We start from the raw sequence: 13,913 nt of genomic DNA, 5'->3' as shown, positions 1-13,913 counted from the left end.
TTGATTCAAACCGTATAGTGCTTTTCTTAGTCTTAACACTTTACTTTCTTTGCCTTTAGACATGAATCCTTGTGGTTGCTTGACATATATCTCTCCTTCAAGTACGTCATTGAAGAAGGCAGATTTGACATCTAGTTGATGGATACTCCATCCTTTTTGTGCCGCAAGAGCTATTAGAGCTCCTATGGTATCAAGACGAGACAATGGTGCAAATGTCTCATTGTAGTCAATCCCAAATTGCTGTGAGTAACCCTTAGCTACTAGCCTCGCCTTGTGTTTCTGTATGGTGCCATCAAGGTTGAGTTTTGTCTTATAGACCCACTTAAACCTGATGATATCTTTTCCATGGGGACTATTTACTAACTCCCATGTGTTGTTTTTCACAATCATCTTTATCTCTTCTTATATTTCCTTGACCCATACTTCCTGCTTTGATGCTTTTTCAAAGCTTCCAGGGTTCAAGTATGGCCAAGTTGCAGGTTTCATATATATCCACCAAAGATCTTACTTGTCTTGGACTAGACTCTAGTGATGATAGTTCTTGATCTTGTTGTTGTGTTGGAAGCGAAGAAGGTTCACACGAGTCTTCTTCCTCAGGTTATTCTTGAGGTAGTTGAGTTGGTATAAGGATGCATATGTTCTTCTCTGCTTTTTCTTCATCCCAATTTCAATAAGCATTCTCATCAACTTCAACATCTCGACCGATGATGAGTTTTTTTAGTTTGCAAGTTGTAGACACGATAACCCTTAGAGATAGTGCTATACCCCAGGAAGATACCTCGTATAGTCTTGATTTCAAGCTTATGCCTCTTAACGTATGGAATATGAATGTAGCATATAGATCCAAAGACCCTTAGGTGCTTTGTTGATGGCTTCTTCCCATTCCAGACTTCAATTGGAGTCTTATCTTATACTGCCTTAGTTAGACATATTTTGAGTATGTAAACAACAGAGTAGACTGCTTCAGCCCATAATGTGTTAGGCAGACCCTTCTCCTTGAGCATCGATCTAGCCATCTCCATAACTGTGCGATTCTTTCTCTCATACACACCATTTTGTTGATGTGAATATGTGACTGTAAGTTGTCGCTCTATGCCTTCATCCTCACAAAATTTGTCAAACTCGCGGGAGGTGTACTCTTTGTCGCGATCACTTCTTAGTACTTTTATTCATTTGTCACTTTGATTTTCCGCAATGGCCTTGAACATTTTGAATACTCCAAAGACTTCTGATTTTTCTTTTAGGAAATAAACCCATGTCATTCTAAAGAAGTCGTCAATCAGGAGTATAAAGTACATATTGTTCTCGTATGATAGCCTCCTCATTAGTCCACAGACGTCAGTATGTATCAACTCCAACAGGTCTTACGCTCTCCATGCTCCGCCTGTTGAGAACGGAAATCTGTGTTGCTTACCAAGGAGACACCCTTCGCACACATCATTGTTCTCCTTTATGCTTGGAAGATCTCTCATCATGTTCTTCTCATGTGACATGTTCAAGGCATGTGTGTTGAAGTGGCCAAATCTTCGATGCCAGAGCCATGAATCATCAACATGTACCTTCATGTCAATGTTAGTTGCATATTTTAAATTTAGCGGGAAGCTTCTATTGCTCTTATTCATCTTCACTTGGGCTATCTTAACTTTTTTATTTTTGTTGTCTAAGATTTTGCATGCACCTCCTTCAAAGTGAAGTGTGTAGCCTATCTCCATCATTTGACCAATGCTTAGAAGAGAGCCCACCAATTTTGTCACTGATAGAGTGGACAGATCTTTGGTTTCCTCAATCATTGTCACTATTGGGTCAAACTTTGGGGGCACACTAATTAGAATTTTTTCCAATAATTTTCTTGTCAAGAATATCTTCCCCAAAAGATCTCATTTGATTAACTATTTCTTTAACTTTAGAATAATAATCATTAACTGTCTCAGACTGCTTCATCTTTAATATTTCAAAATCTCTTCTTAGATATTGAAGTGTAACAGCACGTACCTTATCACTTCCTTGAAAGTCCTCCTGCAACGTACTTCACGCATCTTTGGCAGTCTTAGCTCCCATAATTCTTGGAAAATTGCATCAGTCACCGCTTGTTGCAAGGTCAACAACACCTTTGAATTTTTCTGTTTATTTTTCTTCAACTCCTTTTCTTGAGCTGCAATAAGAGTTTAAGTATCTGCGGGAACGGTGAAGCCTTCTTCTACTATGTACCATAAATCTTAAGATGAAAAAATGTTTCCATTTTAACACGCCAGAAATCATAATTTTCACTATTGAAAATAGAGACAGAAATAGATGATGATTTGGTGGTTTTATCCATAGCTTAGAAAATTGTAATGGAGTGGGTTAATAGTACAAGGGAAATTTTTGAAGTAGTTAGGAGGATTTTGGAATGGTGGGTAGATAATATCACTACGCCCAATGTATGACCGAACGTAGCTCTGATGTCACTGTTGGTAGTTGATTAGTTGATAGTTGATAAATGATAGTATTGGAGAATTATTTAGAAAGAAGGCTATGTCATTGATTTCTTGGATGATAAATTACAAGATACCAATTGCCTATTTATAGGATCAAGTCACTAACCTCTCAATGGTGGTGAATGTTTCTACATTATTTTAGTTCTTTCTAGAGTTATCATGATATATTAGTATCATGATAGTTCTAGATTTTTCTATCTTTTTCATACACTTATAATTCTAGCCTTTTCTACCATATTCATACATATTATAGTTCTAGGATCACTACGGTCAGGCGCTTGTGGTGAAAAGCTACATATTTACTATACACCCACCTAACCAAGATTGTTAACTATCATGCTATCCATTTTTCAACCACAGTGAAATGGCCTTTACGTATTAGTGTAGTGAATTGACACATTGAATTAAACTTTATACTTGAGACATAAAACTTAAAACTATAAGGTGAATGAACATGTTTTAATAAATTTAATGAGAAGCCTAATATCATTTTATCTATTCACGTGGCTAAAAAGCACACGATAGCTTAGTTATACACTTAAATATTGTAACATCATAAAATTGTGCTAATTAGGACTCTTAAGAAAATCGAAGTACAACCCTTCTCTCAAATTAGAAACTAAACCTTTTATTTAATATCACACAACAATAGTCATCAAGAAGATTTAGTTTGACACTAACTAACTTGATTTCAACACATTTCCAAATAAAGACAATAGTTAATTTCTTCCTTGTGAAGATTTTTTAATTTGGAAAGTTATAATTAGAAATTAGTTTGAGGAGAAATTATCATCTACGATCACACATAGCACAATAACCATAGTATTTCACTCCTGTATAAATAAATTTTGTACTCTCTTTTCACAAGGATGAAGAATCATTCCCTTATCCATAATATGGTATCTATAGCCTTCATGAAAAAGTTTCATCTTGATTCTTCTTGTTCTTGTTCTTCTTCTTCTTCTTCCATTTTCTATCATTCTTCTTTATTTACTTATTCCGCCGCAATTGGTTCATATAGTTCATTTGATCACTTTAGTGTTGTTCATTTGCATGAATGATTCATCTTGATATTTTGTGATTCCGTTCTTCTTTTCTACTGTTCATTTCTTCATCATTTTTTGTGCGCTCAATTGTTCATCTTTTTATACCTTCGATTATTCATATTTTTCTACAATCAAATGACACCTTGCAAAACAAATATGGTTCTAGTACAAACTCAACTTGATCTAGTTTACTATGTTGACTAAAGCGATGACCAGAATTCAGTAATAGTTACACCCAAACTTGATGGCACCAATTATGCTAGTTGGAGCATATATATATATATATATATATATATATATATATATATATATATATATATATATATATATATATATATATATATATATATATATATATATATATATATATATATATATATATATATATATATATATATATATATATATATATGGGAAGATCATGATTAATCATTCAGTACTTGTGCCAGATCATGATGATCTCAATAGATTAGCTTTGGAACGGTGCAACCATCTAATACATTCTTGGATCATAAATTTAGTTTCTGAATCTATAGCTCAAACAATTTAATATCATGATAATGTAAATAAAGTTTGGGATGACTTGAAAGAATGATTTTTAAAGATTGATAGAGTTCGTGTTTCAACACTTCGATCTCCACTCAATTCTCAAAAACAAGATTCCAAAATAGTTCTTGAATATTTCATAGAAATTAAACCTTTACGGGATAAATAAGTGTACACATGCCAATTCCATCGTGTACATGCTTCCATAAATGCCGATGTAAAAATATGCGTTCAACAAGAACATACATTCTTGAAGATCAAGCCATCAAATTCTTGACTAGTTTAAATGATAGTTTTTTAGTTGTGAAGACTCAAGTTTTGTTGCTTAAAACCCTTCCCTCCATCGACAAAATTTACTCATTAGTTTCTCAAAAAGAAAGCAACATGATTCCTACATCTAATCTCAACACTTTAAGCCTCTTAGCAAATGCTTTTGACTAAAAAGAAGTTATGGTAGAGGTAGAGGTTCATTTGGTAAAATAAATTCTAGATTCTGCATACATTGCTACAAACATGGACACACCATTGAATTTTGCTATCAAAAGCATGGCCACCCTCAAACTTACAAATTCACAAACATTCATCACTTGTTAATGCCCAGAAGAAATCTACTTCAAATGGCCAAATTGCTTCTGACACAATTGATTCATAAGCTCAAGTGGAACCTGCATGTATTATCACTCAAGAAAAGTATGATCAGTTGGTATGTTTATTACAATATGCAAACTTGATTCCTCAAGCAAATGATATTGGTTCTAGTTCCAATCAAATCACCTCATCTGAAATGGTCCATCTTGGGTATTCATCACATGAACCAATCCATTTCACATTAGGTAACATTTTCAATTCCAAGTCCAATTTACCTTGTTATCCAAGTTACAATCATATTCTAACTTTTTGGCTCGTTGATTCTGGAGTCAATGATCATATTTATTCATCATTGCATTTCTTTGATTCATATTATAGAATTAAGCCATTAATTGTTCATTTACTAAATTGTAGTCCAGTCCAAGTACATTATGCAGGTAATCCAAATTTCCTTATCTCTTTCCCTTTCCAATATTTTGTATTCATATGCTTTCAAAATAAATCTGATATTTGTATCCAAATTATGCTAGTCCCTCAATTTATTTATCAAATTCACATCAACTCATTGTTTTTTACAAGATATGAAGTTAATTAGGATGATTGGTTTGCCTAGTAAAGTGAATGCATTGTACAAATTGTTGAGGAATTTCAAACCACTACATGTACCTGACCTACCTTTTCTTCATAAGCATGTAAACCACACTAAAAGTTTTTCATCTTTTCACACCATTCCTCAAATTTCTATATGGAATTTTAGATTAAGACATCTCTCCAATCATAGATTGTATGATATGACAAAATTGTATCCCTCTATTACAAATGACGATAAATCGGTTTGTGACATTTTCACACAAAATGTTAGTACATCTCATGCTACTTCTAAATTCGCTCTTTTACATTTTGATACACGAGGACCAATATTTACTCCTTCAATTTATGGACATATATATTTTTTAACCATTATGGATGACTTTAGTATATTTACATGGATTATCCTAATGAAAGCAAAATTTGAAGTAGTTATGCATGTTCAAAACTATGTTAACATGATTGAAAACCAAAACACAAAATCACTCCTTAAATCATTATGACAAATAATGGTCTTTAATTTCCTTTTCTTTATTTTACAGTACCAAAGGCATACAACATCAAATGTCTTGTGTTGAAACTCCCCAACAAAATGGGAGAATGGAGATCAAATCAGTTCTACACAATCACTTTCAAATCAAAAATCTGGTCCAACTCAAATAATTTCATGGACTAGAAGTAGATCATTCCAAGAAAGGTATTGTGTCAAAGAAAGTATTTCCTTGATCTCTTATCTAACTCAGGCTTACTTGGCTTCAAACCTATTAGCACACTTGCAGATCCATCAATCAAACTATTCAATGATAATAGCTCTTCACACGTGGATATTCCAGGTTACAGAAGATTAATTTGGTGCCTTCTCTACTTAACTACCGCCAAACCTAACATTACTTTCATCACACAACAATGAAGCCAATTTCTCAACAAAGCATCCACCACACATTTCAATGCTGCTACAAGAGTCCTTTGATACCTGAAACAAATTCTCGCTCAAGATCTCTTCTTTCCTCCAGAATCATCTTTGCACATCACAAGTTTTTGTGATGCTGATTGGAAAGGTTGCATTGAGACACAAAGATCCATATCTGGCCAAAGTTTCTTCTTATGTAAATCTTTGATTTCTTGGCGCACCAAGAAACAAATGATTGTGTCCAGGTCTTATTCAGAAACATAATATCATGCATTAGTTGCAGTCACATGTAAACTTCAATGGTATGTCTACCTACTTGCTGTTTGAAGACCTCACTGTTAGAAAAAGATTGAGATCTTTGTTAAGAATCTGGTTTTGATGATAACAAGCATATATTTTGTGAGTAACGATTTTATTACTAATAATTTCATTGAGTGTGCAGATGTTATGCTAAAGGCCTTATACGACATTCATAAAAAACAAGCTTAATAATTGTATCAGAAAATGGCTTAAAGACTGAGGAATGAAATAGATCAGAAATAGTATCAGACAAGCTCAAAGGAATAAACCAAAAATATCAGATGCATGAAGTCTCAAAACAACAAGAAGATCACTGAAATGAAACATCGTTAAATGATCAGATGTTCTGACTGAAAGCAAGTTCAACAATCAGAGTCAGAAGATCAGAAGTCATCAAAGAAACAAAAGCTCGATATTACAAAGAAAAATAAGCTTTCTCAGAAGAACAAGCAACATCAACATTCACAAGCAATGCCAACAAAAGATGTTCTGATCTAGTGATCAGAAACTTCTAAGAACATCGTAAATTGCTCCAATTAAGTCACATGCAAGCAATCACGGTACTCAAAGTAAAGACAAAATTACGACATCTATTTTGGTCTACACCTTGGAAGAGTGAAAGAAGACACGCCACCAATAGTAACTATATTGGAAGAAGAAAATTGAAGAATACACGCCCCCAACACCAAAGATAAGATTCGCCTCGGAAATAGGTATTTCTTGATTCAGTCTATACCAAGCATTAAATGCTATGTTCAAATATTGTTCAACGGTTATGCTCCAACGGTAATATACCAGAATTCTATATAAAGAGCAGAATCTTGAAAGTGCAAAAAAATTAGTGCAAGCATAAGAGTGTAAGAAAATTAAGTTGCACCATTAGAGGCAACATACACGAAGTGTGTGATGAGAAAACAAGAATGTTGAAATACACAACATAAGCCTATGAAAAGAAAATCTTAAGAGAGAAATAGAAAAGTTTGCATGTTATGCACTATGCTCCAATGGAGTAATGAGAGATCTACAAACACATGATCGGTCCAAATAATATTCACATTGAATGACTAAAGAAACTGAGTACACTGAGTTGTTACTCTACAGTGTTTCATGTTTACTTAGGATCATTAATATGTTACTAGTTGTAACAAGCTCCATGATCAGTATTGAAGAAGAAGATGAAGATCATTGTACAAGAAGCAATCAATACAATAGTTGTTGCTCTTAATCCGCTTTCAGAAGAAGATCTCATCCAAAAGTTGAAGACAAGAAGACTACAAGATATTTTAAATCTTGTAATAACATGTAAAACACAAGAGTTGTTGCTCGTATTGTGTTATTTCTTAAGAAACATCTAATAGATTGTTTAGGCACCAGAAGTGACTTCTAGTCAGTGTGTCATAAACAATATGCACTTAGAATAGGAGAAAATCTGCTTGATTAGAATCACAGTTGTAATCTCCAGAAGAACAATTCTAGTTTGAATTGGTGTTCCTTGAGTATCCTTCTGATTCGGATACTTGAGATGTCCAAGAGGTCTAGTCAGACTATTGGAGGTGTCTAGGTCAATGTACGTCATATCTTGCTAAGATCACTGAACGGTTCATTGTCTATGGTTAGTCACTTGCGGGTAGCTTGTGCAGGAGTTTCTAGGTTGATGAACGTTATATCTTGCTGAGATCACTGAACGATTCATCATCTAGGGTTAGTCACTTGCGAGTAGCTTGTGCGGATGGTTAGTCACAAGTAGGTTGCTTATGCAGTTGTAATCAAGGCTGATTATAGTGGATTAAGTCCTCAATGGAAAGGGGAAAAATCACCTGAGGAGGATGGACTGGAGGTAGCCTTATTGAGAAGGTGAACCAGGATAAAAATGAATGTGTCTTTTACTTTCTAAACCGTTCATTTAACTCAGAACTTCCACGCAGTCTTTCTTCAGAACTGTACTTAACAAAGTCAGAAGTTCTGATGAAGAAAATAAGCTAAATGAATGTATATCTCGTTGGTTATGCATTATTATTTCAAACATGCTTCCGCAACATTATCCAAAGCATATTTAAGAAAATGAGATACTAGAAGAAAAGAAAAGATTTGGAGAAAGGGAAATAAATATTGAAGAACACAATTCAAACCCCTTTTCTTGTGTTTTTCTCCACCTTCACTCACCAACCAAACCACCAATATTGTATTGTGATAACCTCATTGCAATTCATATAACTGTCAACCCCCGTATTTAATGAATGCACTAAACATCTTAAAATTGATCGTCACCTTATTTGTGAGAAGCTTCAAATTAAAGTAGTCTTTTCAAGCTTTTCGTAGTTCCATTAAAATATCGACATTTTTTTTTACAAAATCTCTACTTCCTCGACCTTTGCACATCCTACTATCCAAGTTGGACATGATTTCAACCTATCCTCCAACTTGTGGGGGGCTATCACACAACAATGATCATCAAGATACAAGTTAGTTAAACACTAACTTGATTTCAACACATTTTCAAATATAGGCAGTAGTTAATTTCTTCCTTGTGAAGCTTTCTAAATATGGAAAGTTATAGTTAGAAATTAGTTAAAGGAAAAATTATCATCTATGATCACCCATAACATATACCATAATATTTCACTCTAAATAAGTGTTGTACTCTTTTTTCACAAGGAAGAAGAATTATTCCCTTATCCATAATATTTAATTTTATTAAACTCGAATTTCTTGATACCTGATAATATTTCCCTCTACTTTTTTTTTATTAGTTAAAATGATTGATTATTGTGTGTTTAATGAAAATTGCTAAAACAATCTTCATGAAAACAATCATTATTTATCACTCTATTATTTGTTTCTGACTAACTAAGATGTTCATCATTTCACCCAACAATCAAAATAAAGACCACCTATTTTCAATTGATAACAGCTAGTCAAGATTAATACTAGTTACATAGTGTGTGTATATATATATATATATATATATATATATATATATATATATATATATATATATATATATATATATATATATATATATATATATATATATATATATATATATATATATATATATATATATATATATATATATATATATATATATATATATATATATATATATATATATATATATATATATATATATATATATATATATACTTTTTTTGTTGCTTAAGTTCAAGCTGAGAGAGTGCCATATAATTTAACTCATTCAAATCATAGAAAGAAATATGCATGCTCCTAAAATAATGATGTTTAATCTTAATTTATTCTTAGTTTAACCAGCACATCTTTGTTTGTCATCAATGTCCTTAGTCTTCTGATTCATTGAGTGGCAAATCTCTCTCTTCATAGTTTTTTAATTTCCTTTTCAGTCAAGTCTTTCGTTTGTTTGTTATATAGTCATTCGTATCTAGACAAGTCATGCTAACTATAGGAATACAAAACTGATAAATCAAAACAAATAGATCCAAATATCATGAAAATCGATGATGGAAGAACACATTGATACAAACTCAAGTGGAAACCGATAATTTATGGGAGAAATCAGCGGGGTGCCCGTGCCTCCTTGGAAACAATACCTATTACTATTATTTTATCAAATCTCTCACTGTGCACCTGCTTCTTTGCAGGTTTATTATTTTCACTCTTATCCATGCATAAACCCTACCCTCTTACCAAAGATATTTCCAAGAAAAGTAAACTTTGTTTAAAGTATTCTAACGTCTAGTGACTCACAATATCCTCTCCTACTTTTTGTTCCCATATACTCTCTTTCTATACTATTACTATTTGCTACTATATTATATATGTATATATCTATATATATGTATATATACAAGTACATGTTTTGTTTGTTTTATATGGGATTAGGGTTGGAATAGTCGAATATTAAAAAAATGCATGCTTCATGTGCCTCTGTGAGTGTATTCTCAGATAGAATCCTAGCATAAGGTAACAAGCTCTGGGAATGCTCATTCTTGTCTTTTTTTATTGAGTGTGTTATATATTTGTTTACCAAACCCAATGCCCTAGCTTTGTGGTTGTGGAAACTCTGTTTGGGATTTGAACATTTTTTGACTTTGACTAGACTTTTTCCATGTAATCCTGATTAACATTCTTTATATGATATATTGCTTTTAATTACAACGGTATTGTTTAGAAAAGTTATTCAAACTGTTGATAATACAAATGTAAATCTCACTCTTTTACTGAAGAAAAGCACAACCGAGACAAGAACTATAGTAGAAAACAAAATAGTACTAGTACATTTAATAAACTAAGATAATACTAGCCCTGCAGCATCTAAATAACTAGGACAGAAACAGAAGTGAAATCTGTAATGGAAAACAATATTTGAACAGCTTAGAATAGAATAGAATAGAATTTAGAACAATTCAAAACTGACTTGAAAAAGATGAGAGGTTGTTATGAATAATAACTTATAGTGGATGTCTATTTTTAGATTTTCATATTTTTATTTGTATTTATTAGTGAGTGGATTGTAAGTAATTTTTAATTATCTTTATCATTTATTTATCTATTTGTTGTAATAATGAGAAGAGAATAATAAAAGTTCAGATCCTAATGATTTTAATTTCTCCATTTTGAAGAAAAAAAATGGACCCTTTTAGAGTTGACCTTGGGATGTATGATCAGTTCCATAGGTTTGGATCTCTACCTCGTTGTTTTGCATTTTATTTTGTGACTTTGATCCCCAAGATTAAATCCTCATCTGTTTTGGGAGAGGTTAAGCCTATTTTTTTGTGGAATTGTTGTATAAACTAGTGGCTAAAGTTTTGGCTATTAGACTTGGATCAATGATGGATAAGTTCATTTTCCTTAATCAATCGGTGTTCCTCACGGGGGGTGTTAGTGGATGGCGTGATGGCAATCAATGAGATAGTTGACTTGGCCAAAAAATCTAAAAGAGCTTGTCTCATTCTTAAGGTTGACTATGAAAAAGGTGTATGATTCGGTTAGTTGGAACTTTTTGGATTATATACTTATCAAATTCGGTTTTAGTGAAAAGTGGATGTTCTAGACAAGAGCTTATGTTTTTTCTCGCAATCTTGAGGTGTTGATCAATGGGTGTCCTACTCAAGAAATCAGCATCCAAAGGGGTTTGAAACAAGTGGACCCTTTAGGTCCATTCCTTTTCCTCCTAGTGGTTGAGGGCCTTAGTGGTCTGATCGCTAAGGCTGAGGGATTGGTCTTTACTTTGTATTCAGAGTGGGAACATATGGATTGATGGTGTCTCATCTTCAGTATCGTGTTGATACCCTTCTGATAGATGATCATACTCTACAGAATTTATGGAGTAGTAAAGTTATCCTTAGAGGTTTTGAACAGGCTTTAGGGCTTCAATTGAATTTCTTTAAGAGTATTCTTATAGGTGTTAATGTAGATCATGTATTTCTTTCATCTACTAAAGGTTTCCTTCACTATGGAATAGACCTTCTTTATTTTTGGTATATTGGTATACCAGTAGGGGAGAACCCTCAACTTGGATCTACTTTGATCCCTTTAATAACTTGTTGGAAAAGAGACTTCATTATTAGAAGCATAAATATGTTAGTTTGGATGGTAGAGTTGTTCTCCTTAATTCAGTGCTTAATGTATCTCATTTTCTTCCTGTCTTTTTTTAAGATGCATGTAAAGGTTTGGAAGACTATTATTTAGTTACAAAGAAAATTGATTTGGGGTCGGTGAAGGGTGTTTCTAAGATTTCATGGAATAAGTGGGGAGATGTTTGTAAACCAAAGGATAAAGGTAGGTTAGGAGTGCAGGATCTTCACTTAGTTAATCTTCCCCTTTTGTCAAAGTGGATATGGAGACTACTTACAAGGGTCCTTGATCTTTAGAGGGGCATTCTAATTTCTAGATATGGAGCTTCAGTGACCTCCCCTCTTTATGGATGTAGGACTGAGGGTTTCTAGTCTACTTCTTCCTGGTGGAGAGGGGGTATCTCTTCTCGGATCTAAAGTGGAAGATAACTCAGATTGGTTTGTTGAGGGTGTATTTAGGAAAGTAGACACTACTATACAAAAAACACATTTAATTTCGGATGCGGAGGAGTTTTGATCTTGGTTAAGGAGGCAAGGTAACAAATGGCGCCATAAAAACTTGCCACTTTACTTCTTGGTTAACTCAATAACCGAGGGGATAGTTAAAAAGGTCATTGATTTGATCCCCAACAACAATATTTTTATATTTTCAAGCCTATATAGCACCACATACCTCTTGATTTCTGTCCCAAAACCGAGGGGAAAAAATATATTTAAAAAAACAAATTACATTGTTTACGCAGAATATTTAGTTACATTGTTTACACATAAATTAAAATACAATTTTTTAATATACATGTACAATTTTTTGACAAATCTGATTCATCATTGTCACTATTATTCTTGGAGAAGAATAAATCCAGATTTTGTTGCATATTCATTGCTTTTCAAGTTTAATGGTTTTGTACATAACATAAAAAATTGTTAAATACATAACATGAAATTTCATTTTAGTTAAAAGATAAGATATTACGTAAGAACACAAACCGGGATCCAAAGTTTTTTCTACACTTACAATTTATCTCAAAGAAAAAGGTTGCATACTCATTGCTTCTTTAATGGCAAGTTGTGGTGGTGTTCGCGTTCTTATTTGATGTAGAGGGTCTCAAGTTCTTTATTCAACACTTTCTAAAAAGGTTACACTACACTTTCAAGTTCTTTATTCAACAAATCCCTTTCTACTAATTCATTCTTGAAAGCGTAAAATTTGATGTTTTGAAAATTGAACAAATATGGAAGAAAGTTGAAGAAAACTAGAAGTATTGGAGAAATTTTAACAATAAGAAAACAAGAGATAAATGATGAGTTGCAGAATGCTAGAAAAACATTAATCAGTGTAAGATATGTTTCAAATATAACATAATTTTTCATATGATTATTTGTAAAATCAATTTAATAGGTTATATGTTCAAAGAGGGGTTAGTGAAATAAACAATTGACATTCGATATGATAAACTTAACACGATGGAACAAGATGAAATCTGCACAAAAAACATAATTTGAATATCAATACTCAAACTCAATAACAACAACAATAATAACATCAATAACTCAAACTCACTTATCTTTAGGTCAGGGTTCATTTTGGTCCCTTAATTTTAAAAAATACCATTTAGATCCCTCAATTATTCAAAGAGGTTCGCGTTTATCCTTACCGTCAAAGACATTAGTCAAATTCAATTGAAATGCAGAGATGGTGCGCACATGGATTAGTTTAAGATGACATGTAATTCATAAATATACAACACTCATTCACTCACTCAAATTTTTCAATGTTCTCTCAAACCTCACTCAATAGAACGATGATCACGAAGGTGATGAACGAAGAAAGCAGGAAGACAAGAAATTTATGAAGTGAAAAGATATATACAAGTATTCTGGTAACATTCTCTTTTCTTCTCGCCCA

The sequence above is a fragment of the Vicia villosa genome, linkage group LG6 (genome assembly GCF_029867415.1).
Source record: "Vicia villosa cultivar HV-30 ecotype Madison, WI linkage group LG6, Vvil1.0, whole genome shotgun sequence".
NCBI lineage: Eukaryota > Viridiplantae > Streptophyta > Magnoliopsida > Fabales > Fabaceae > Vicia > Vicia villosa.
The sequence above is the reverse complement of the archived record's forward strand: the minus strand, read 5'-3'. Positions refer to the sequence as shown.